Here is a 23,455-nt window from a genome sequence, read left to right on the forward strand (position 1 = left end):
GAGACTAACTCTTATGAACGTTGGACAGTAGTGTTTTGATAATGAACTTAATTCGCTTCTTCTTAAGATGGGGGAGCAAACATTTGTTTTTTCATCATTCATTATACTTAACACACATGTGATAGATGTTTTGAGTATAAAATTCATAGTAAAAATGAAACATTAAAAAGTCAATAGGAATTTTAGTTTAGAATTGCCTTGTTTTCCAGCCAGTGGGAAGTTTTCTTTTCCATCTATGACACTGAAACTCCATCTTGGAAGTCATCAACCTTGGAAAAGGGAATGAAAGCCCTGTGTTAAAATAGGAGCCTCTTTTTAAGATAAAGGAGTTAAGGGAGGTTAGGTTATAGTGCCTCTGTCTTTCCAGGGCCATAGTGAGCTGAGGTGACATTGCCCACCTGCCCTGGATTGGGACAGGGAAGTGCCCTTCATCCCTTCTCTTCTGAGGCCATTTCCCCCGGGGGATCTCGGCCCCATCACTGCCACCACACGACTGCCGACTGCCAATTTTATGCGTCTGGCCCTAGCATCTCTTTGTCCCTAGACTGAACGTCTCCACTTTAAGTGTCCTGCTAACCTTGAACTCATGAACTTCATCCCCAGATTGATCTCCTTTCCTTGGATTCCCTAGTCTCCAGGTCGACAAACTTTGGCCCGCAGGCCAAATCCTGTCCACCACCTGCTTTATAAAAAAAAAGATAGTAGCCGTGCGCTGATGCAGCAGACCTAAGTTAGTGTTAACGGTGATCGTATGGCCCACAGAGCCTATGCCGTTTACCATCTGTTCCCTTTACGGACGAGTTTGCTGACTCTTGCCCTAGTGTGTGGAATGCCACCACACCTACTCAGTTGCCTGTCAGGCCCGCCCTCCCCTTCCAACCCCCCCTTTTTCATATCCAGGCTCTCACCACCGTCTGGCAGTTCTGCCTCCTGAGTATCTTTTGACTTGGTCTCTGCCCCTCGAAGACCATTCTTCCAATGACCTCAGTTCAAGCTTTCATTTTTTTTTTCACCTGGACCCACAGTGGCCTTCCAGCTGCCTCTGCTGACTTGAGCTGGTCCTTATCCCTTCTGAGGAACATCTAGCTCTCCCCTTACTTTTGACATGGCCTCTTGCTGTTTTAATGATCTTAACCATTCACCTCTAAATTATTATTATTTTGTTCCTGATGAGTTATCTGGAGTTTCGAATCCATACATTTGTAGGAAATCAGTATTTTTGTAGTCAGTGTACTGCAAATTGGGTGTTCCCTGGTGGCTCAGCGGTAAAGAATCCACCTGTCAAGCAGGAAACGAAGGTTCGATCCCTGGGTCGGGAAGATCCCCTAGAGAAGGGCATGGGAACCCACTCCAGTATTCTTGCCTGGGAAATCCCATGGACACAGGAGCCTGGCGGCTGCACTCCATGGGGTCACAAGAGTTGGATATAGCTGAGCGACTGAGCAGGCAGGCGTGTACTGCAAATTGCCTGCTAACATGACAACACGATCATTTCATTTGCAGGACATTTACAGCAAGTATGTCCCGCAGCAAGGCACATCACCATGCAAGACATGATGAGTGCCATCTCTCACTATCACCTTCGTAGCCCTAGACATCTTTTTTTTTTTAATAAATTTATTTATTTTAGTTGGGGGCTAATTACTTTACAGTATTGTAGTGGTTTTTGCCATACGACATTTTTTTTTTTTAAGTAATTATTTTTGGTTGTGCTGGGGCTTTGTTGCTGCACGCAGGCTTTCTCTAGTTGTGGTGAGTAGGAGCTACTCTTCATTGAGGTGTGTGGGTTTCTCATTGCCGTGGCTTCTTTAATTGCAAAGCAGGCTTTAGGTGCACGGGCTTCAGTAGTTGTGGTACATTGGCTTAGCTGCTCCTTGGCATGTGGAATTTTCCCAGACCAGGGATCAAAGCTGTGTCCCCTGCATTGGCAGGTGGACTCCTAACCACTGGACCACTGGGGAAGTCCAGATGTTGTCTTTTTTTTTTAATTCACTACTTATTTTCATTTTTTCCACTAAAGTTGAAATGACCATTGTCACTACATTTGTGTTTCCTTATACGTTCAAGTTTTCTGTACGTCCTTTGTGTATTTAATTGCCATGGAATTAATGTTCAGTTGTCAGTTTCACTGTTCAGTTACCAATTCAGCTCAACCAGCGTGTATTGTGCACATGTGCTAAGTTGCTTCAGTCATGTCTGACTCTTTGCGACTCTATGGATTGAAGCCTGCCAGGCTCCTCTGTCTGTACGATTCTCCAGGCAAGAATACTAGAGTGGGTTGCCATGTCCTCCTCCAGATGATCTTCCCGACCCAGGGATTAAACTCGTGTCTCCTGCATTGGAAAATGGATTCTTTACCACTGTGCCACCTGGGAATATCCAATGTATATTGAGAACCTGTCAAATGCTAGGGGCTGGGGTTAAAAATATAACTGACGCCTAGGAACTTGAGTGGGAAGACAGACACACAAACATAATTATAATACAGCCAAATGTATCTATTCTAGTGGATTTTAGGTGTTAGTAAGTAAATATTAATGCCATATCTTGATTTTGAATAGGTAGAGCCTATTTGTAGCAAATGATAAGAGAACATATTCAGTTCACCTCAGTTCTCTGGGTTGTAAGATTTGCTTCCTGTGTCTTGATATTTCACGGCTTATTATTTGCATAGGCCTCTTCCTTTTAATTAGTCTTAAGATGTTTCTCTTCCTCTCCTTTCCCTCAATTCTTTTTTTAGGTATCTTCCTTATCAATAGTCTAATCTAGTAGTCAATTTGATCTCTCTTTTAATGTTTCATCAGCATTTCTTCTATGGTTTCTCAGTGTTCTTCCACATGCGTTAGCCAAGTTTTTGCCTCCTAGAGTTTAAATCATAAATTGTAGACTAGGTAAACAAACGCTGAAATAAATGCAAATATTTAAATATACAAATGTTCAGAACTACGCGGAAATTCTTGTAGGCAACTACCTGTTACCTGTCAGCGTGCATATTTACACATCTACCAGGTTGGATTTCACATGGTCATTGGATACTTTCAGATGCATTGCCTGGAGTGGCCGCTTGAACCCATGCCCAGCTGTGCCTTGGGGAAATACACCAGAGTATTTCTGCTTCACTAGCTGTGGTGAGTGCCAGGCTAGATGGAGCAGGGGCTCAGGCTTGGGGTCTCTGAAATATACTGGGGGCTCAGTGAAGCTTTTCTGACATGTGATACTTTAGTAGTCTTGGTAACAGGCAGGAAGAGATGACAGGTGATTAAGAATTCCAAGAGAGAAGAAAAGTTCATAGCGGAAAACCTAAAACCCTGAAAAGTATATTCTTTACTTAATATTTTTTTTGCCTAGAAATTGAAACTATTCCGACTCTTAACAGTGGTAAAACTCTACCCCGCTCTTATTTTCAAATTAGCTAATGAAAGGTTGTGTGTAGATCCATATGATCTCAAGTCCAGAATGACTGTGGCATTTCAATTCACAAGTCCCTGGATGCATTTCCATCTAGTAGGAGAACTAAATTGGTTCTTCAAAGCTTTAAGAAGCCTTAAAACCAGTATACTCAATTTTCTTCACCTTGTGTAAACGGATGACCAGCTACCCCTGAAAAGGCAGTTGTGCTGTACATGGAAAGTCTATTGAGGCATTATTTCCCACATTGTAGCTTTTAGTTTCTTTACTTTCCATTATGCTTGTTCATCCTCTCATAACCTTTTCATTACTCTCACTGCTTTTGCATTTCTGGACATGCTAGGAATTAATAATAATCCCCAAACAACCCAATCTGCCTCAGACGTGGCAGAACTCAAAGACATGATCACCCATGACCACGAACACCCAACTTTTTGAAGTCAGGTAGTATTGACTGGCTTTTGTTATCCTCTGTGAAAGACCATCAGTAGAAAGACTTCTGTTCCAGCTTTGGGGACCATTGCAGTGGATCTGGGGAGCCCTTACATGCAGAAGGTTGAGAAAATTAAGTGGGTTTTCTTTAGGAAGACAACTCTAGCAGCAGGTGGAGGGAGGGAAAGAGGAGAAGGTGAAAGGAGACTAGCTAGGAAGCCCTGGAACAGACTGAGAGAAGTGGTGGTGGCCGGAGCTAAGACAAAGGCACTGGCGTTTGTCTTGAAAACACATTTAACAGTATGATGTTTGAGGTGAAGGGAAGAGGTGCATGGTTAGATGTTACTTACAGGAATAGATAACACCATGTTACTTGGCTTTTCCAGTGTTTTATAATGCTTATCTATTTTTTAAAACATATAATTCTTATATCTACTTTTTCGATTGCGCTTTCTCTTCCCTTGATTTATGGCTTTAGTGTGCCTGTGTGTATATGCACACCAGTACCGCACTGTTTTACTAACTGTTGATCTGTAGCATGTTTTGAATCTGGTACACATGGTTTCCATGAACTCTTCTTTTTCAGGTATTCTTTCCTGTTTCTGTCTAAAAATGAATTTTGGTATCACTTTTCTTGTTCCTAGAAAAATTCATTTAGGATTTTGATTGATATGGAGCTCACTCGCTTATCCAAACAATATTTATTGGGTGCCTGCTATGGTCCTGAGGAGACAGAAATAACTAAAACCCAGGAATTATGGTCTGGGAAACCTGGGAGCTAGACCTGGGGAGAATTGATATCTTTACAGCGTGAGCATGACACATCTCTTTATGGACCCAGGGCTTTTATGTGCTTCCTAAATATTTTGTTGCAATAGTTCTTGTTTGGAATAGTGCCTAATTAGTGTAATTGGTAAGCATGGGTCATATTGATGTTTGCATATACTATACAACTTCTCTAGCTACAATTGATAATTTTGTTACTTCTTTGGCTTTTCTGTATATATAATATTATCTGTGTCTGTTTCTATTTCTTTTGGTATTATTTTGATGATTTCTTTTTCTTTCCTTATTTAATTAGTTAGACTCTCCAAAATAGTGTTTAGCCGTATAATTGTTTATAGCAATATTGTATAAAGGACATGTGATTACACCCCTAATGGGCATTCCAGAAACATGTGATTGCTTAAATCCTGCTAAAATGCACATGTCCTAACCCGAATGGTTTCCAGTGGAAATCAGCAAGCATTTCCCTCCACCCTTCTCTCTCTTTTCTGGCCACACCACTTGGCATGTGGGATCTTAGTTCCCCAACCAAGGATCGAACTTTCGCCCCCTGCATTGGAAGCGTGGAGGCTTAATCACTGGACCACCAGGGAAGTCCTTCCGCTCTTTTCTTTTAGCCTCACACCTTTTAATATGTATGATGAGCCTTTATCCTGTGTCTTAGTCATAAGATTGACAGGTGATCTTATGGCAAGAATGCTGAGCTTGTAGAAGTTCACCTGTATGGATGGAGAAAACAATTGCAATGCACTTGGCTGAGGAAGGGCTTGGAAGAGAAAGCTGAGAAATAGTGAGAGGAGCTGTTTTTTTTTTTAAACTTTTTTTCTTTTAATTGGAAGATAATTGCTTTACAGTGTTGTGTTGGTTTCTGCCATACATCAGCATGAACCGGCCATAGGTATACATGTTCCCCTCCCTCTGGAACCTCCCTCCCAGCCCCCACCCCATCCCACCCGTCTAGGTTGTCTCAGAGCACCAGGCTGAGCTCCGTGTTATACAGCAACATCCCACTAGCTATCTGTTTTACATATGGTAATGTATATATTTCAGTGCTACTCTCTCAATTTGTCCCAGCCTCTCCTGCCCCCACTGTGTCCATAAGTCTGTTCTCTATGTCTGTATGTCTATTCCTGCCCTGCAAATAGGTTCATCAGTACTATTTTTCTAGATTCCGTATATATGCATCAATATTTGATATTTTTCTCTTTCTAACTTATTTCACTCTGTATAACAGGCTCTAGGTTCATCCACCTCACTAGAATTGACTCAAATTCTTTCTTTTTTATGGCTGAGTAATATTCTATTGCACATATGTACCACAACTTATTTATCCATTCATCTGTTGATAGACGTCTAGGTTGCTTCCATGTCCTGGCTCTTGTAGATAGGGCTGCAGTGAACATAAGGGTTCATGTGTCTTTTCAATTATGGTTTTCTCCGTATATGCCCAGTAGTGGGATGGCTGGGTCATATGGTAGTTTTTTATTCCTAGTTTTTAAAGAAATCTCCATTCTGTTCTCCACAGTGGCTGTATCAATTTACATTCCCACCAACAGTGCAAAAGGGTTCCCTTTGACGAGAGGAGTTTAAATGGAGCACATGTGACGATATGTTCATAGAACTTGTCAAGTGGTCAGTAGGTCACAGATTAATGGACTTAATTGTAGTCTTTGAATCTTAGAATAGTGTTTAGGAACAGAAACCGTGCTAACCCACAGATTTTGATGAAAGTTCCAACAATCCTCTCCCCAGAAAAAATCTCCACAAATACACACTTGTATATAATTTCATGGACTTCACAGGCATCTTCCAGCCTATGGACAAGAACCCCAGGATTAAAGGAAACCCATCTATACAGTCTGCAGCTCAGAAAGCCTACTGGTTATCAGAGAGATGCTGGGCTGCAGTTTCTGGACTGTGAACTGGCCTTAATGTACAGATGGGTCCCTCACACATCTGTCTGCGTGTATTGTCCTGCTGGTCTCCAAAATATACACTCGAGGTCTCTCTGAGAGCCCTCCTCTGCCAAAAGCAGAAATCTGGTTCTCTAACTGATAAGATTTGATGAGCGCATCAAATTACTTCTGCTTAATATAAATCAGCTTATTGGGCAGTTTGTTAATTTAGTTGTTTTTAAAACTTTTAGATGAGGGCATGAGAAAGCTGACATTGCTTTCGGGCAGTTGGGGTATGGTGAGAGGTGAGTCTGAGATCCTGACTGTGCTGTTCACTAGCTCACTCTCTCTCTCTGACCTTGGCCGAGTCGGCCTTCCTGCTGTGTTTCCACACTTGTCCGCCAGAGAACAGGCCCGGGTATGTTTAGGAAGTTGGCAGGTGACAAGGAGACATTATAAGACAGTAAGGAAACAGTCTGAGACAGCAAGTTAGTACTGGGGGAAAAGAGTCAGGTGAGATTTCACCTCGCTACTGCATGCCAAGATAAATTCCAAATGGGTTAAGAGTTTCGTGTAAAAAATAAAACCATAAAATAAATAGAAGGAAATATGGAAAGTACTTCATGCTCTGCCTTACAAATGCAGAGAACAACAAAAGATAGACTTGAGATTTAGCCTCATAACTAGAATTCTATCATAGATCATAATTAAAATTATGGTGAATGATTAACTGTAAAAAATCAAGAGCAGCCACAACAGAGGGTTAATATCCTTAACATGTAAAGCTTTCTTACCAATCATTTTAGAGAACTCTACTGGGGCTTCCTTGGTGACTCAGGCAGTAAAGAATCCACCTGCAATGCAGGAGACTAGTGTTCGATTCCTGGGTCGGGAAGTTCTGCTGGAGAAGGGAATGGCTACCCACTCCAGTCTTTTTGTCTGGAGAATCCCATGGAGAGAGGAGCCTGGCGGGCCACAGCCCATGGGATCGCAAAGAGTCAGACACAACTGAGCAACTAACACTTTCACTGCCATAAGCAAATACTATGAGCAGAAAGTCACAGGGGAAGTACAGATGAGCAGCAAATGTGTGAGACTCTCTAAAATTCAAGGAACTGAAGAAGCACAAAACTTTGAGACTCCATTTTTCATTGACCAAATTGGCAGAGTTGAAACTAATGTTGTATTGCTGCCTTGGGAGAGGTGAGGAAGGCTGTGTCACACACTGCTGGTAGAAGTGCGAAGTGGCTTTCTTTTCCAGAGAGAAATGTGCCATTGCATTTAAGAACCACTTCCATGTAGGGGAGGAAGGATAAATTGAGACTCTGGAATTGACATATTCACACTACTATATTTAAAATAGATAACCACGGGACTTCCCTGGTGGTCCAGTGGCTAAGATTCCATGCTCCCAACGCAGGGGCCCTGGTTGCATCCCTGGTCAGGGAACTAGATCCCACATGCTACAACTAAAGATCTCACCTGCCACAACTAAGACTTTGTGTGGCCAAATGAATAAAGATAAATCAAATATTTTTTTAAAAAAGAAAATGCATTCATTAAAAAAATAAAATAGTTCTAACCAGCAAGGACCTGCTATATAGCACAGGGAACTCTGCTTAATAGTCTGTAATCACCTAAATAGGGAAAGAATTTGAAAAGGAGTAGATATATAAATATGTATGACCAAATCACTTTGCTGTATACCCGAAACTATCGCAACATTGTGAATCAACCATAGTCCAATATAAAATAAAAATTAAAAAAAAGAGAAAGAACTAAAGTCTTAGCCCCAGATTCTCTGTCTGCCTCCTGACTGCAGTCTTGTACTCTCAGATTTCTCTGTAATCCAGTTCCTCCTGCCCTCGATGAAGCCCCCTTCCTCTTCCAACCTCAGTCCACCCTGGTGGCCTCCCTTTGCCACCGCTTTCAGAACTCTGTTTAGCTGGCCTTTTCCTTTGACCTGTTCTGCAGCCCAGCAGCCTGACGCCTTTATCTTCTTGGCAGCTTCACTCCAATACCTGGGATGCAGGGCGCAGTCCAGAAAGATCATCCAATTGTGCAGGTTAGGGCTGCCAAAAGTTTATGGCCTCCAAGCTCGGCCGGGTTTTTCATACTGCCTTCCTACCCTTGGCTGAGTTTCCCATCCCATTTTCCTAAGTGCCTTCGCCAGACTTTTTACTTTTCTCAAACCTACTCCACCCGGCTCCAGACACACCCACTCTCCTCAGATGACCTGCCTCCTAACTGCCGAGAAGACCGGCTGCAGCCCCCGGTTCTCGGTCCCTGATGCTCAAGGGGTACCAGCTTCACACTGATCCTTGCTTCTCCTCTGCCCACCTCGCAGGGGCCTTTCTTCATTGGTCTTCCCCAGTCTTTTCTGCTTCTTCAGGTCTCCCTCCCTTCACTGGCTCTTTCTTCTTGACTGCTAACTGTCTTCAGGTTTCTCTCAGCTTTCTGAGAAAGCTTTGCCTCTCCCACCTCCACCCTGCATCTTGGCTTCCAGGAACCATTCTCCTCATACTTTCCTGTCCCCTCTGCCACCGTTTGCATTTTTAACCAGTCTCCCCGCCTCTTCCCTCCCCTCCCAGGGGACTCATCTTCTGTTCCCTGCCTTGGCTCTCTTCTGTTGTGTTCACAAGCCTTCTGTCCTCAGCCTCCATCTTCTCTGTAGGATTTGGAGTGAACGCCCCCAAGTCCACGTTTGCTGCTCGTCCTTACAGCATGATCTGAACTCCCCCATCCGGACACCTCTTCTGTGCTTCAGAACCATACATCAAAAAACATACAGGACGGCTCCACCTGAGTGTTCAACAGAACCCTGAAACTCGGCATTTCTGGAGCTGCCCTCATCGAACTGACCTGCAGATCCTTCCAAATCTCCTCTCTAGGTGAAGAGCCTTGTTATCCAGTCAGCCACTCAAGATAGAAACTTGGTGATCACTCTAGGCCCTTCCTTCTCGCTTCCCACCCACATCACATCACCAGGACCTGATCACTGTACCTCTGTAGAAACTCCTGTCCCCTCCTCTGCCTGCCCACTGCTTTCCTTTTTCTTTTCACCCTTTCTTAAACGTTTGTTTTTGGTTGCGCTGGGTCTTTGTTGCTGCGCGTGGGCTTTCTCTAGTGATGCACAGGCTTCTCCTGCAGTGGCTTCTCTTGTAGCTGAGCACAGACTCTAGGCTCACGGGCTTCAGTAGTTGCAGCACACAGGCTCAGTAGTTTTGGTGCATGGGCTTAGTTGTCCCACAGAGTGCGGGATCTTCCTGGCCAGGGATTGAACTGGTGTCCCCTTCATTGCAAGGCAGTTTCTTAACCACTGGACCACCAGGGAAGCCCTGCCCAGTGCTTGCTTTCTTGGGGTCTGGACCCTCCTCTTCCCTGACTTGGATCTCGTATAGGTGGGTCTCTTAAGTGTTGTTTTCCAGTGTGTCTTCCCCTCAGTCATTTTCCACATGGTTGCCAGAAACATCCTTCCAAAGAAAAATCATTGTAATAACGATAGCGTACATTTATTTGGGTGCTTACTGTATACCGGGCACTATTCCAAGTGCTAGTTATGTACCGACTCACTTAATACCCAGCACAATTGTATCGGATTATCCCCTTTTAGAGGTGAGAAAACAGATTCAATAATTTGTCTGAGGCCACAGAGCTTGTAAGTCTGTCTCCAGAGTCTGTACTCTTAACATCCTGTGATGAAACAATAACTGAAACCATTTGAGGGGCATTCTAGGAATTAGCACCTCACATGTATTATCGTTTTCAATCCTTTCAGGTCTCTAACTTAGAAACTCAGTATCTCCATTTTGGAGCTTCCCTGGTGGCTCAGTGATGAAGAATCCACCTGCCAATGCAGGAGATGTGGGTTCGATCCCTGAGTCAGGAAGATCCTCTGGAGAAGGAAATGGCAACCCACTCCAGTATTCTTGCCTGGGAAATCCCATGGACAGAGGAGCCTGGAGGGCTACAGTTCATGAGGTTGCCAAAGACTTGGACACGACTGAGCAACTAAACAATTTCCATTTTTCCACATGAGGAAACAGAGGCCCAGAAATGTGAAGTAACCTCGTACTTACACAAGTTTTAGATGGTGGATGGGGCTTTGAGCCCTTGCAAACTTAGCTCCTTCATCCACCCACAAGGAGCTGGGGGTGTGTGAGGGGGTACCTTCTGAAATCAACACTTTTATGAGTGTTTTTCTATTCTGCTTTCAAAATTATAGGTGGCAAAGGAGGCATGCATGTATAAGATGTTCTCACTTATAAGAGCATTTGTAGTGGTAAGAAAAGATTAGCTTCCTGTTTGAACGATATCCAGATATGATAAAATACCAGATTTGCCCCGTAATGCCATAGAAATTCCTGTGCTCGCTTAATGTGCTCCATTCGGATTGCTCTCCCTCTGCCTTTTGATCTGCTGATTTTTTAGTCAGAAGTTTTTCTAAATTCTTAGGGACATAGCTATCATAATAACATATTACAGCACAGCGAACTGAACTGTCGTCTCCACTAATAGCTTCCTGAAATTATCCATGATAGGAAAATTCTCTGCTGAGGAGAGGAACTTAAGACATTATTGGAGATGGTTTCATTTAAGATGATTGGCTAAATACATATTTATTTATTCTCTCCCATTTAAATCTATTGACATGTTAGAAGAGATATTAAAAAACATTTTTGTAAAAAAAATTAAAAAATAAGTTACTGTAAGCCATTCAGAAAATGTCCCAAGTGACTTTTTGAGTAGCAGGTAGCTCTACAGATGACTAAAGCAAGTGCAGTCTTATTTGCTCATTCGTTGTCTAAGGCAGAACAACAATTTGTAAGAAAAGTCCCTAGAAAAGATATTACCTCCACTTAAAAAAAAAAAAAAAAAAGAGGGGGTGGTTACAAAAAGGCACAGAGTTCTTGAAAGTACTGTCACCATTTCATAAAACGTTTCTCAAGGGACTAAAGAAATAGTCTTTGGAAAAGAAGTTAAGGAAGTTTCTATGTTCTTTTATTTTCCAGGATACAGGATTCCCCCAAATGTACATCATCAGGAATAATACTAATAATACTAATAAAACAAAAACGGAGTTATTTTCTAGGTCATTACAAAATTGGAGGAGTATGCCCTCTCTTCCTTCAACCTCCCATCCCATTCATGTGAATAAATTACATTGATCTTCACACCGAAAGAATGCCACCTTCCTTTCTCTCTGACGGCCATCAAGGTGCTTTCTATTAACCAAAACTGAGGGCAGTTTTGCCCCCCCCACCCCAACATTTGGTGATATACCTAGATAATTTTGGTTGTCATCTCTGGAGTAAAGGGGATACACTGCCATCGGCTTCTAAGCAGAAGGATCCAGGGCCACTGTTAACGTTCTGCAGTGCCCAGGACAGCACCCCCAGCAAGAAGACATTATCTGGACCAAAATGCCAGTGGTGCCAAGGTTGAGAAGTCAACTCTAAATTGCCTAGCACACTTGTAGCCCAAAGTTTTTACTTTATCTCCTAAGACTTCAGAGATGTAAGCAGTTAAAATCTGAAAGCTAAAAACTGGCTGTCTTCTTTGTGTTAAACTGTCCTCTGATGCTCTACTAGAAGGTAGATGAAATCTCTTAACATTTCACTGTGCCTAATCTGCCTGCATGGTGAAACTAGGGTGTGACATTGAATTTGACATTGAATGCCTGGGACAAACGTATCCATGGTTAGAATGACTGGCCCATCTTTCTGTCATTGTCAGTCTGTCTGGTTCTGTTTTCCAGGGAGTTTGGGTACAGGCCCATAGTGCCTCTCTGACCCAGGCTACAGGCAGCCATGACTAATCGGACTTGGCATGGGAAGTGAGAGCTCAGAGCTTTCCCCAGTCCAAACTGGATAAGCAGGGATGTCTTATGCCTCAACTCTCTCCATCTCCGCAGTCCTCCCCACTGCAGTGTTGTAGTGAGGTCTTCAAAAGATGAAATCTTTTTAACCTTTGTCTCTCTAAAAATGTCTTTATTTTGCCTTCATCTTTGAGGAAAATCTGCATTTGATGTGGACTCACTGGTTGACTTTTTTTCTCTCGCCACTTTAAAGGTGTTATTCCATTGTCATCTGGGCCTAGTGTTTCTGATGACAAGTCAGCCATCATTCTTGTTGTTGTGCCCTTGTCTGTGAAGTGCCCTCCTTTTTTTCTTCTTCTTTTTCCTCTTTGCTTTTTAAGATTTTCTCTTTATCTTTGAGTTTCAACAATTTGACCTTGATCTTTGTTTTTTAGGTTTGTTTGTTTTTAGTTTGGCCACACCGTGCAGCATAGGGGATCTTAGTTCTCAGACCAAGGATCAAACCTGTGCCCCCTGCATTGGAAGTGCAGGTTCTTAACCCCTGGACCACAAAGGAAGTCCTTGACCTTAATCTTTAAAAAAAAAAAAAAAAATTATTTTTATTTATTCATTTACTTTTGGTTGCACTGGGTCTTCATTGCTGTGTTCAGACTTTCTCTAGTTACAGCAACCAGGATCTACTCTTCACTGCAGTGGCTTCTGTTGTTATAGAGTACAGGCTCTAGGGTGCATAGGCTTCAGTAGCGGTGGCACACAGGCTCAGAAATTGCTACTCTCAGGCTCTAGAGCACAGGTTCAGTAGTTGTAGTGCATGATCTTAGTTGCCCCACAGCATGTGTAATTTTCCCAGATCAGAGTTCAAACCTGTGTCCCCTGCATTGACAAGTGGATTCCTACCCACTATACCACCAGAGAATTTCTGACTTTGTTCTTTTTAGGTATGTTTTCCTTTGTGTTTATCCCACTAAGAGTTCTCTGAGCTTGGGTCAGTGGTTTGATATTGTTCATTAAATTGGACACTTTTCAGCCATTGTTTGTTCAACCATTTCTTCTGTCTTATGTTCTTTCTTTTTTCCCTTGAGCACTGTATAGTTGCATATGTGTGAGACTGATATTGTCCCATAGGTTTTAGATACTTTATATCTTAGCTTGGATAATTAGTTTCATTTTCCAAATCTCCTCTAAAATCCCTCATCTATGCATGCCTTTTTCATTAGCTCCTTTAATATTTTTATCATAATTATTCTAAAGTCCCTGCAAGGTAATTCCAACATCTTGGCTATCTTTAGATCTAGTTCTGTTTGACTCTATCCCATCTTAATAATGCATGTTTTCTGTTTCTTTCCTGTGGTTAGGTCTTGATTGAATTCCAGACGTGTGCAGAGACTGAGAGCATGTGCCTCTTCTGTCAGGTCATTTTTGTGAGGACCCAAATCTGTCTAGTCTGCTGTGTGACTCCAGGCACAGGCTTCAACTTCTTTGAGGGTGGGATGAAAATTTTCCCTCTGTCCGGGCTCTTTTAGCTCAATTTTCTTGCTTATCCTTTTTAGTAGGACTTGTGTGCCTGCATCAAGAGAGCTTTTCTCAGCTCTCCTGTCCCTCCCTGTGGTTGAGGACCACTGCCCTAACTCATGTTATGGCCCAAAGTCCTGCAGGCTTCTCTGCTCTCCCCTGCCCTTAAGCAGGCTCTGCATACTTGTGCCTTGGGCAGCCCGGGGTGGGAAGTGCCAGCTCTCCCACCCCTCCCTAAGGGATGGACTGCCTCCATCTCTCGCTCTGTGTGAGGCCCAGGGTCCTGGAAGGTTGCTCTGGTTCTCCTGATTTGCCTTCCAAGTACAGCAGGCCTGTGCATCTGAGCTAAAGGGGCTTCTCCCCTACCTGTATCATCGTGTGTCTGTTCCTCTCATGCTCTCCCTCTTACCTCTGTCCTCACTGCCTCGCTGTGCCTTTTTCTCTATCCAACACCCATGCTTCAAACTCCAATTCACCATCACTAGCTTCGGAAAACCTTTCTGGTGTCTTTAGTCTGCACTGGATGCCCTCTCTTGGCTCTGTAACCATTGGCAAGTTAATCAGCTTCTCTGTGCCTCGGTTTCTCATCTGTAAGATGAATGTAATAGCAGTATTGATCTCGTCATCGTCTTGAGGATCAAATGAGTTACTATATGTAAAGCATCCGGAACAGACATTAAGAACAGGATCTCTGGAATAAAATTGCCCAGATTCAGAGCTTAGCTGTGAAACCCTTGAGCAAGTGACCTCTCTGTGCCTCAGTTTCCTCATCTGTAACATGAAGATGATATTAATACTACTCACCCCACAAAGTTATTGTTGTGCCTTAATTAATTCTTTTTTTTTTAAATATTTTATTTGTTTATTGGACTGTGCCAAATCTTTGTTGCAGCATGCAAACTCTTAGTTGCAGCATGGGGGATCTTAGTTCCCCAACCAGGGATCAAACTTGGGTCCCCTGCATTGGGAGATTGGAGTCTTAGCCAGTGGACCACTGGGAAAATCCCAGGAATTAATTCTCAGAAGCACCTGGAATAGTGCTAAGCACACGGTCTGAGTTCAGTAAATGTTAACTATGGTGGTAATAACAGACAACTACCCCTCTTGGAGGGTGCTGGGCTTCTCATTGGAGCACTCACTGCACAGGAGGTAGTCGTGTGTTTTCCTTTATAGTCCTCCAGCTTGTCAGGGCAGGGGCTGTATCTCTTACTTGTGATGACCCATGGAAGGGAAGCCAACAAATATTTGTTCAGTGACTAACCACTTGGGAAGGTTAATGGCAAAATTTGCGCGACGGCAGCTCAGTGTTGGGCTGCAAGCTCCACTCAGTTAGCATTTCATTTGAGTAAAGGCCTCTTTTGAAAATATCCATTTTCTGTTTCGAGTCATCCACAGCATCCATTCATCCATCAAGCTGTGGTGTTGGAACACTCTTGCCTTTGACCTTTAGAAAAGGGCAAGTGAAGATTGATGCTGTTCTCCACCCAGAATCTGTCCGTCATCCCTCAAAAGCAGCCTCACCCCATTTTTCCAGGTGAATTTTTTTCCCCCTTGTCTTGTGCACCACACTAATCATGGAACTTTCTGTGCTACATCCGTGATGTGTATTCCTTGTAGAAACCTAGAAGGTCCACACTTACCCAGATTCTCAGTATTACCTGCTTTTAAAAAAACATTGATTGTTGTTTATAGAGATGCAGTCCTTAATTTGCAAAGCACGGTTTTGCAGGTTTCAAAATATCCTCTCATTTGCTGCTTTATTGTGGCTTTTTAAAAATTGTATAAGATCGTTGATGCAAATATAAATAAAGTGAGACACAGGAAGGTAAACAATGTGTTTTTAGATCATACGGTTAGTTTGTGGTGAAGCTAGGGGACCAGCATCTAGCATGAAAATTAATTCAGAGAGACTCAACTTTGGTTAATGATCTTGAAATTGCTCTCTTTCTGAGGGTCCAAAGAGTTTTGTTTCATTCTGTAATTTATTTAACAGATGTTTGCCTCAGTTTCCACATCCATGAAATGGGGATAATAAAAATTACCCCGTAAGAGGTAAGAAACTGAAATAATATATGTGAAAGTGCTTTCATTTTTTTTTTAAAAAGAAAGAATAGATGCAAAGTCTTAATTTAATATTGGAAATACAGTGGTTTAAACAGGTTATAATTCATGAATTTTATGTATTTTTGGGGGGTTTGCACTGGGTCTTTTTTGCTGTGCAGGCTTTTCTCTAGTTAAGGAGAGCAGGGGCTGCTCTCTCTGTGGTGCACAGGCTTCTCATTGTGGTGACCTCTCTTGTGGTGGAGCACAGGCACTAGGCACATGGGCTTCAGTAGTTGCAGCACGCAGGTTCAGTAGTTGTGGCTTGTGGGCTCTAGAGCACCTGGGCTCCAGTAGTTGTGGTGCACAGGCTTAGTTGCTCCATGGCATGTAGAATCTTCCTGGACCAGGGATTGAACCCGCGTCCCTGATTGGCAGGCGGATTCTTATCCACTGTACCACCAGGGAAGTCCAATCCATGAATTTTAGTGTCAGCGTTTGATTTATTTCTTCTTGAGCAGGGAGAGCTCCATACTTTATACATTTTTCTGGAACTTTTAAAACATGCTTTTGAAGCCATTAGTTTATAATTTATAAATTCTGCCCTATTATTCCTGTTAAAATAGCGGCATGTCGTTGGCCGGCAGGACACTGTGAGGGGCGGGTCTCTCTTCTTATCCTATCCCCTGGATGATGCCTGGGGTCCTCCAGGTGTTCTTCCTGCCTGCATCCTGCTCTCAGAGCTGTCATTCTAAAGTTCAGACCTGATCCTCGCCTTGCCACTCCACTGCCGAGACACCGTCAGTGGCCCCCCTTGGCTCTGCTCCCATAGCAGGCAGAGCCTCTGTTCCAGCCGGGTCGCCTCCCCCAGCACTCTGTGCCCCAGTGCAGCGCCCTCTCCAGATCCCTTCCCCCACGCCGTATCTGAGATCTTCTTGGATGGCTTCCCTGCAAAACCTCTCCTGGCCGTGCAGTCCATTACCCTTCTCTCTGTACTTCTGCAGCTCCACGCCAACCTGTTTACTTGGCTGTCTTTCCCATCAGCTCCCCCAGGGTGGAGACTGTGGTTCATCTCTCTCTTTTCTTCCCTTTCCAGTTCTTGACCTTTAGAGAGAGCTCCATGAATACAGGCTGAACGCATGAAGATCAGAAACACCTTGTGGCAGATCCTTCCTCAGGTGGTTTCTGTGTGCAGAGTTCTTCGGCCTCTCTGCGAGCACGCACTTGAGAGCCACCGACGCTGGCATTTTTACAGCCTCATTACCGTCCCCGTGAGGCTCAGCCGCTTAAGATGTTGATCCTTTGATGAAGGGTTTTGCCAACTCACCACATATTTGATCTCTAAGTTTCTGTGTATTGTGTGCCTGTGCTTCTCTTTGGTGGCCTGCAGCCCACACAGCATTATCACAACCAAGCCTTTGTTGCAACTGACCAGCCTGCCCTGTTCCCGCTGTATAAGTGTGACATAGCTTTTTGTCTTTGTGTGGTCTGGGCTCAGCCGTGACTTCTCCCAGGAGGAGCTACAACAGCTTGATGACTAGGGAAAGCTTTTTCTTAGACGGACTGTCTTGGTTTTATCTGCAGGTGGTTGTCCTTTGCTGTAATTCTCAGAACGGCTAACATTCCATGAACCGTCACTCAGTGCCAGAGACCAGGTTTAGGAGAGATCAGTCAAATGAGATAAGTGGCGTTTCGAAATAACCACTAAAGTGACGGTATTATGGTTATTCCTCTTTGAAGGTTTTAGGATTATTCTCATTTTACGGTGGAGGAAGTGGAGCCTCCTGTTTGCAGTTGGTGTGCGTTAGTTGCTCAGTCGTGTCCGACTCTTTGTGATCCCATGGACTGTAGCCCTCCAGGCTCCTCTGTCCATGGAATTCTCCAGGCAAGAATACTAGAGTGGGTGGCCATTCCCTCCTCCAGGGGGTTTTCCCCACGCAGGGATCAAACCTGGGTCTCCTGCATTGCAGGCAGATTCTTTACCTTCTGAGCCACCAGGGAAGCCCTGCAGCTTAGCCGACCGCAGCACTGGTATTCAAAGTCAGGTCTGTCTGACTCCAGAGCCCTGACTCTCAGCTCCTGTCATGCTGTGTCTCCTTTTCCCTGAAACTTAAAATGAAACTTAGAGTCTGGCATCCATTAGTTTCTTACCCCTCAGCAAACTCTGCCTGAGAAGGAAGAGCCTGAGCCCGGTTGTGAGTCATTCCCATCAGACCACATCCTGATTGGTCTTGACCTCGAAGGAGAGTGTCTGTGGCCTGTTATCCAGGAACACTGAGGGCTCTCTCCTCTGTCTACATTTACTGCTCCTCCCTCTCTCCACCGTGTCCTGGTACTTCCTCTGCCACCGCCTCTGACTGTCTAACGCAGGGGTTCTCAGCCCTGGCTACACTTTGGGGTGGGCTGGGAGCTTTAAAAAAAAAAAAAAGCCAGGCCTCACCCTTCAAAGTTCTGATTCAGCCTTTCTGGTTTGGGGGGTCCAGCTATTATTCTTTTTTTTTTTTTTTAACAGCTTCATTAAGATATACTCTTTTTTTTTTTTTGGTTTCTCTGTGTCTTTGTTGCTGCGAAAAGGCCTTCTCTAGTTGCAGTGCTTGGGGTTCATTGTGGTGACTTCTCTTGTTGAGGAACATGGGTTCTAAGGCTTCAGTCGTTGTGGCATTTTCCCTGAGGCATGTAGGATCTTCCTGGACCAGGGATTGAACCCATGTCCCCTGCATTGATTGGCAAGTGAATTCTTAACCAATGGACCACCAGGGAAATCTGAGATACACTTTGTATGTCATTAAATTCACCCATCACCCATCTTAAGTATCCAATTCGATGATTTTTAGCAAATCTGCAAAGTCAGGTAAACATCACCACCATCTGATTTTAGACAGTGGCATCACCCAGGAAGACTCCCTCGTTCCCCTCTCTGGCTAATCCACATTTCCACCCTTACCTTCAGGTGGCCACTAGGCATCTTTCTGCCTCTCTAGATTTGCTTTTTCTGGTCGTTTTATATAGACAGAATTTATATAGACAGCATTATTTTGAAAGCCCCCTGCGTTATTCTGAAAGAATTGTAATGTGTAGCCATGGTTGAGAACCACAGTTATCTCCTGGTTTTTTTTTTTTACTGCTGTTCCCTGGGTTCAGCCAACGCCCGCCCACGAGGGCTGTCGTTTAGATAAGCTGTAAGCGAAGTAGGTCCCTCTAAGCTGGACTAAGAACGTAATGATCATTTATAACCTGCTTTCTATGGGAACATGCTTTCCAAAGTCCAAATGTGCTGACTTAGGAAGAAGCCTTCGGAAGGGAGCCAGCACAACCTGTCTTCAGACGCGGAGTGCCTCCACCGGCGGCCCCGGCCCTGAGTCAGAGCCGAGCCCTTGACTTTGTGTGGCTTTGCCTTTGGCACTTTGGATTTAGATTTTTTGCGTGGCTTCGCAGTTGCTGCTGGCCTCTTGCCTTGCTTGGCAGTGAACAAGACCCCCCCACCCCCTTCCTGGTCCTCCTCCTCGCTTCCCACCAGAGGTCTCAGCTCCGCATGCACTGTTTGCGTTGCAATGCTTTGCAAAATATTTCTCACGTATTTTTTACCTGTCTGAGGAATCTTTGAGAGGAAGTTTTGAGATGGCAAACTCAGCTGCCCGCAGGCACGAGCAGGTACTGTAAGTGACTAGAGCAGGCCTGGGAGGGAGGCACTTGGATGCCCGACCACTGAAAGGAGTAAAGACAGTGTGCTGGTGGCCGTGAACTTTCTTTCTCACTTTGCCAAAAGCAGAAGTCCTCAGTGGAGCTTTTAGGCTTATCTCATGGTTACAGCAGGGATGGCAAATAGATTCCATTCCAGGTGCCAGAGGGGGGCAAAACCCAACTGACCAAACAGAAAGCTGCGGGACAAGCGTATGTATGTAGGAAAAAGATAAAACTCAATTCAATTTATTTTAAAATGTAATAATTCACCTCAGTCATTGATTCAAATTCAAATAATATTACAGAGATTCAGTTAAGATTTATAGGATTTGTTATTGTTATTTAAAGTAAAAAAATATATATTACTTAGAGCAGCTGTAAATATGTGGGTAAAATCCCACCATTTGGGGAAATAAATCAAAGTAGAGAACTATGAGATGTTTGTCACCCATACTATTACCAAAACAGTTTCTCCTTAATCATTTTCCCTCTGATATTTTTAAACTTTTTATTTTGTATTGGGATATAGCCAATTAGTACCCAGTTTCTTTTCAGCATTGTGTATGGAGATTTTTTCCCCCATACTATCCCTTGAGAGTTCTTTAAACGCTCCTTTAAGGCTTTAAAATTACTTTGTGGAATGTGTTGCAAATTGATTCATTTATAAATTGTCAGAGGGGCCTTTATTTTTAAAATCCAATTAAGTAGATTTGCAATTCCTTCCCAGGAACTTAAGAAGACAGCTAATCTAATGAGATAAAACAGGAAAAACTCACTCAGTAGTCCCCTGGCTCACGGTGAAATCAGATGAGTGAGCCCAAACTCGGAGCCCAGGCTCAAGGGGATTTTGTAAACACTTGTAACAGGAGATGACAGCGTTGCACAAAATCTGGTTCCCAGCAGAATGAAATAGACCACTTAGCCGTAGGTCTGGCTGCTGTAATTCATCTGAGAATATAAATTCTGGTGCATGCAGTGACCATGCAGTGCTGTTGCCCCACGTATGATATTGAGAATCTGCAAAAGATTGATCAGAGTTTATCTTGTTCATCAAAGATGCATTTAGGTATTTGCAGATAATCAGAATTTAAAATCAGTTTATTAAAAATTCTCTCCATGTCCCATTTCTTTTTTTTTCTCCCCACTTTAATTGGCATATCAAAGCGAAAGTGTAAGTGAAAAACCTATAGAACTCTGATCTCTTGTGAATTTCTAAACCAAAAAATGGCAGCACTGTAATCTTGGAGGCAATGGAAGCCCTCAATGTTAGATGATAGTTCTGGCTCCTGTACCACTGATTTGCATCCCTGGATAGAGAGGGTACTGGGTGGGTAGAAAGATGAGCCCCCAGAGTAGCTGAGGGGACTAAAGAGGAGTGATCTAGTGGTGTCCTGAAAAGCCAGTGTCTGAAATGCAAGTTGGGAAAGTGCAGAAATCCCCCTTCAAAGTCAGAAGAATTTGGAAGTGATTAAAAAGGATTGGAGTTTCATGGGAAACCGTATTTCACTTGTACATGGATTAGGAGTCAGCAAACTGTGGCCTATGGACCAAATCCAGCTGCAGTAGACTCACGATGGTTTTTGCATTTTTAAATGGTTGAAAAAAAATCAAAAGAAGAATACTATTTCCTGACATGTGAAGATTATGTGAATTCAGATTTCAGTGTCCATAAATAAAGTTTATTGGAACCCAGCCGGGTTCATTCATTTTTATGTTGTCCCTGGCTGCTTTTGTGTTACATGGCAGTGCTGAGTAATTGCAGCAGAGACGATGTGGCTTGCAAGCCTAAAATATTTATTATCTAGTCTTTCCAGAAAAAATGCCATGCCTGACCAGACAATTGTATTTATTTATTTCTCATCCTGCAATCTGTTTACAAGCTGGAATCAAGGAGAAAACCGTCGCTATGTGTGTTTTTGGGGGAACATGGGTGGGTGGAAGTGGGTAGGAGGAGCGGAAGCTTAATTTCTGATTTTTCACTGTCACCAGCATGACCAGCCCTGGGCTGTGCCTCCACCTTTGAACGATATTGTCAGAGCCAGCAACCCACATTCACTTTAGCAGCTGCTTCTTGAACACGAGGCAGAGAAAATACACCTCCAGACCAGCCTCACATACCAGTCCACAAAGTGATTCTCAAAAGCCTGTGGGCGTGGTTTGCACCACACACTGTAACCATCACTGCTGCAGCCCCCGGGTCAGCAAACTTTTCCTATGAACGACCAGCTGGTGTTCTGAGCTCTGCAGATCACACGGTCTCTGTTGCAGCAATTCAGTTCTGTTGCTGTAGTGAATGCAGCCATAGATAATATATCAACAGATCAGCCAGGCCGCTCCCTAAGAAACCTTGACTTGTGCACACCGAAACCTGAATTTCATAATTTTTGCATGTGATGAAATAGTTTATCGCTCTTTTGAGTTCTTTCAACCATTAAAAAATAAAAACTCTTCTTAGCTTGCTGTCCATGCAAAAATAGTCAGTAAGCTGGATTTGACCTACAGGCCATAGTTTGCTGACCCCTGGTCATAGGGATGGTTTACTTTTTTTTTAAAATGAAAGAAGGATGAATTTCAGAAGAGAATATCACATTTTAATTGTAGTCATTGTGAATTTTACAGTGAAAGGCAAATCTGTATTTATGTGTGGCTGTTTTTTTGCCTTAGTGTGACTGAATTTTTTCCTTGATATCTCTTTTGAAATCTAGAATATTCTTTATTGCAAATCTTTCGCTGTCATTGTGACAGTCACTTACTTTGTCATTCATTCATTCAGTATATATTTACTAAGCGCCTGGGGTTCCCTGATGGCTTAGCGGTAAAGAATCTACCTGCAGTGTAGGAGATGCAGGTTTGATCCCTGGGTCAGAAAGATCCCCTGGAGGAAGAAATGGCAACCCAATCTAGTTTTCTTGCCTGGCACAGAGGAGCCTGGCAGACTACAGTTCATTGGGTCACAAAGAGTCGTACACGATTAAGCACACACACACACATTCAGGTGCTTACTGTGTGGCAAGCAGGGGCTAAGCAAGGTGCTGGGGGACGGTTGATGCTAAGATAGACCTGGTCCCTGCCCCCAGGGAGTGTTCTGTCATGCTGGGATGAGGTCAGTAATGCTCAAAAAGTGCTTGGAAGATCACAGTGTGATTGAAGGTGTGGACTTGAGCATTTATGTCCATGGCTCCCATGGTACATGCTTTAGGCTGATATCTGTGCCCCATGAGGTAGAATGGCAGTTCATGATATGATAGCAGCATCTGGCATTGAGTGTAGTGATGGCAGAAACTCCTCCAGAAATCAGTCCACAGTTAGAGATGGAAATTGTCAAGGCCAATTGGAAATCTTCCTTTGGCCCTTTTCCTCACTTGAGCTTTTCTGGAAAAGGTGACTACATTATGGCCCACACAGGGAATCAGAAGAGGGAAATCTTATGCTTTATCAGAAAGTGATAAGTAAATTAAAAATCGTGCCTGATGGAAGCCTTGTCTGGATGACTAGTGAAATTGTGCAGCGGCTTGCATAGGAAAAAACAACCCCCAGAGTAAAATGGCGAGTGGGAGGCACCTTCCTGCTCTGTATTGTTTTTCCAGTTTCAAACAGGAAACATCAAGTGTGTTTTCAAGCATGGAACACTGGAGACAAAGAAGGCTCAGACAAAGCAGAAAAAAAAAAACCCTCATATGCAAAGAGTTTAGGTCTGTGTAGCAAAATGCTTGATTGAAAACAATCTGATTTTGCAAGTATGATTTTTGTAATTGGATCACTTTGTCTTGATAAATTCAGTCTCAGTAAAGCTAAGTTTCTTTGGCTTAGGTAAATGGCTTTTAAATGGGGACCTTGGCCAGTACTCTGAATGCTAATTGCCAAACTTTCCTTAGGGTAAAAA

At 43.4% G+C, this 23,455-nt stretch overlaps 1 protein-coding gene and 1 long non-coding RNA gene across 49 annotated transcripts in view; both read left to right on the plus strand.

The window, feature by feature from the left end:
• The window catches only part of ARHGAP17 (Rho GTPase activating protein 17), a 93,976-nt gene that overhangs the window by 8,899 nt on the left and 61,622 nt on the right, over positions 1–23,455 (plus strand). The window lies entirely within an intron of this gene.
• On the plus strand, positions 148–8,072 carry LOC145531595 (uncharacterized). The gene is made up of 2 exons (XR_014072593.1): positions 148–2,194; positions 7,524–8,072. It is a non-coding gene; the product is annotated as an uncharacterized LOC145531595 (long non-coding RNA).

This window comes from Giraffa tippelskirchi, chromosome 13 (assembly GCF_054371585.1).
Source record: "Giraffa tippelskirchi isolate mGirTip1 chromosome 13, T2T-mGirTip1v1.2.pri, whole genome shotgun sequence".
Taxonomy (NCBI): Eukaryota; Metazoa; Chordata; class Mammalia; order Artiodactyla; family Giraffidae; genus Giraffa; species Giraffa tippelskirchi.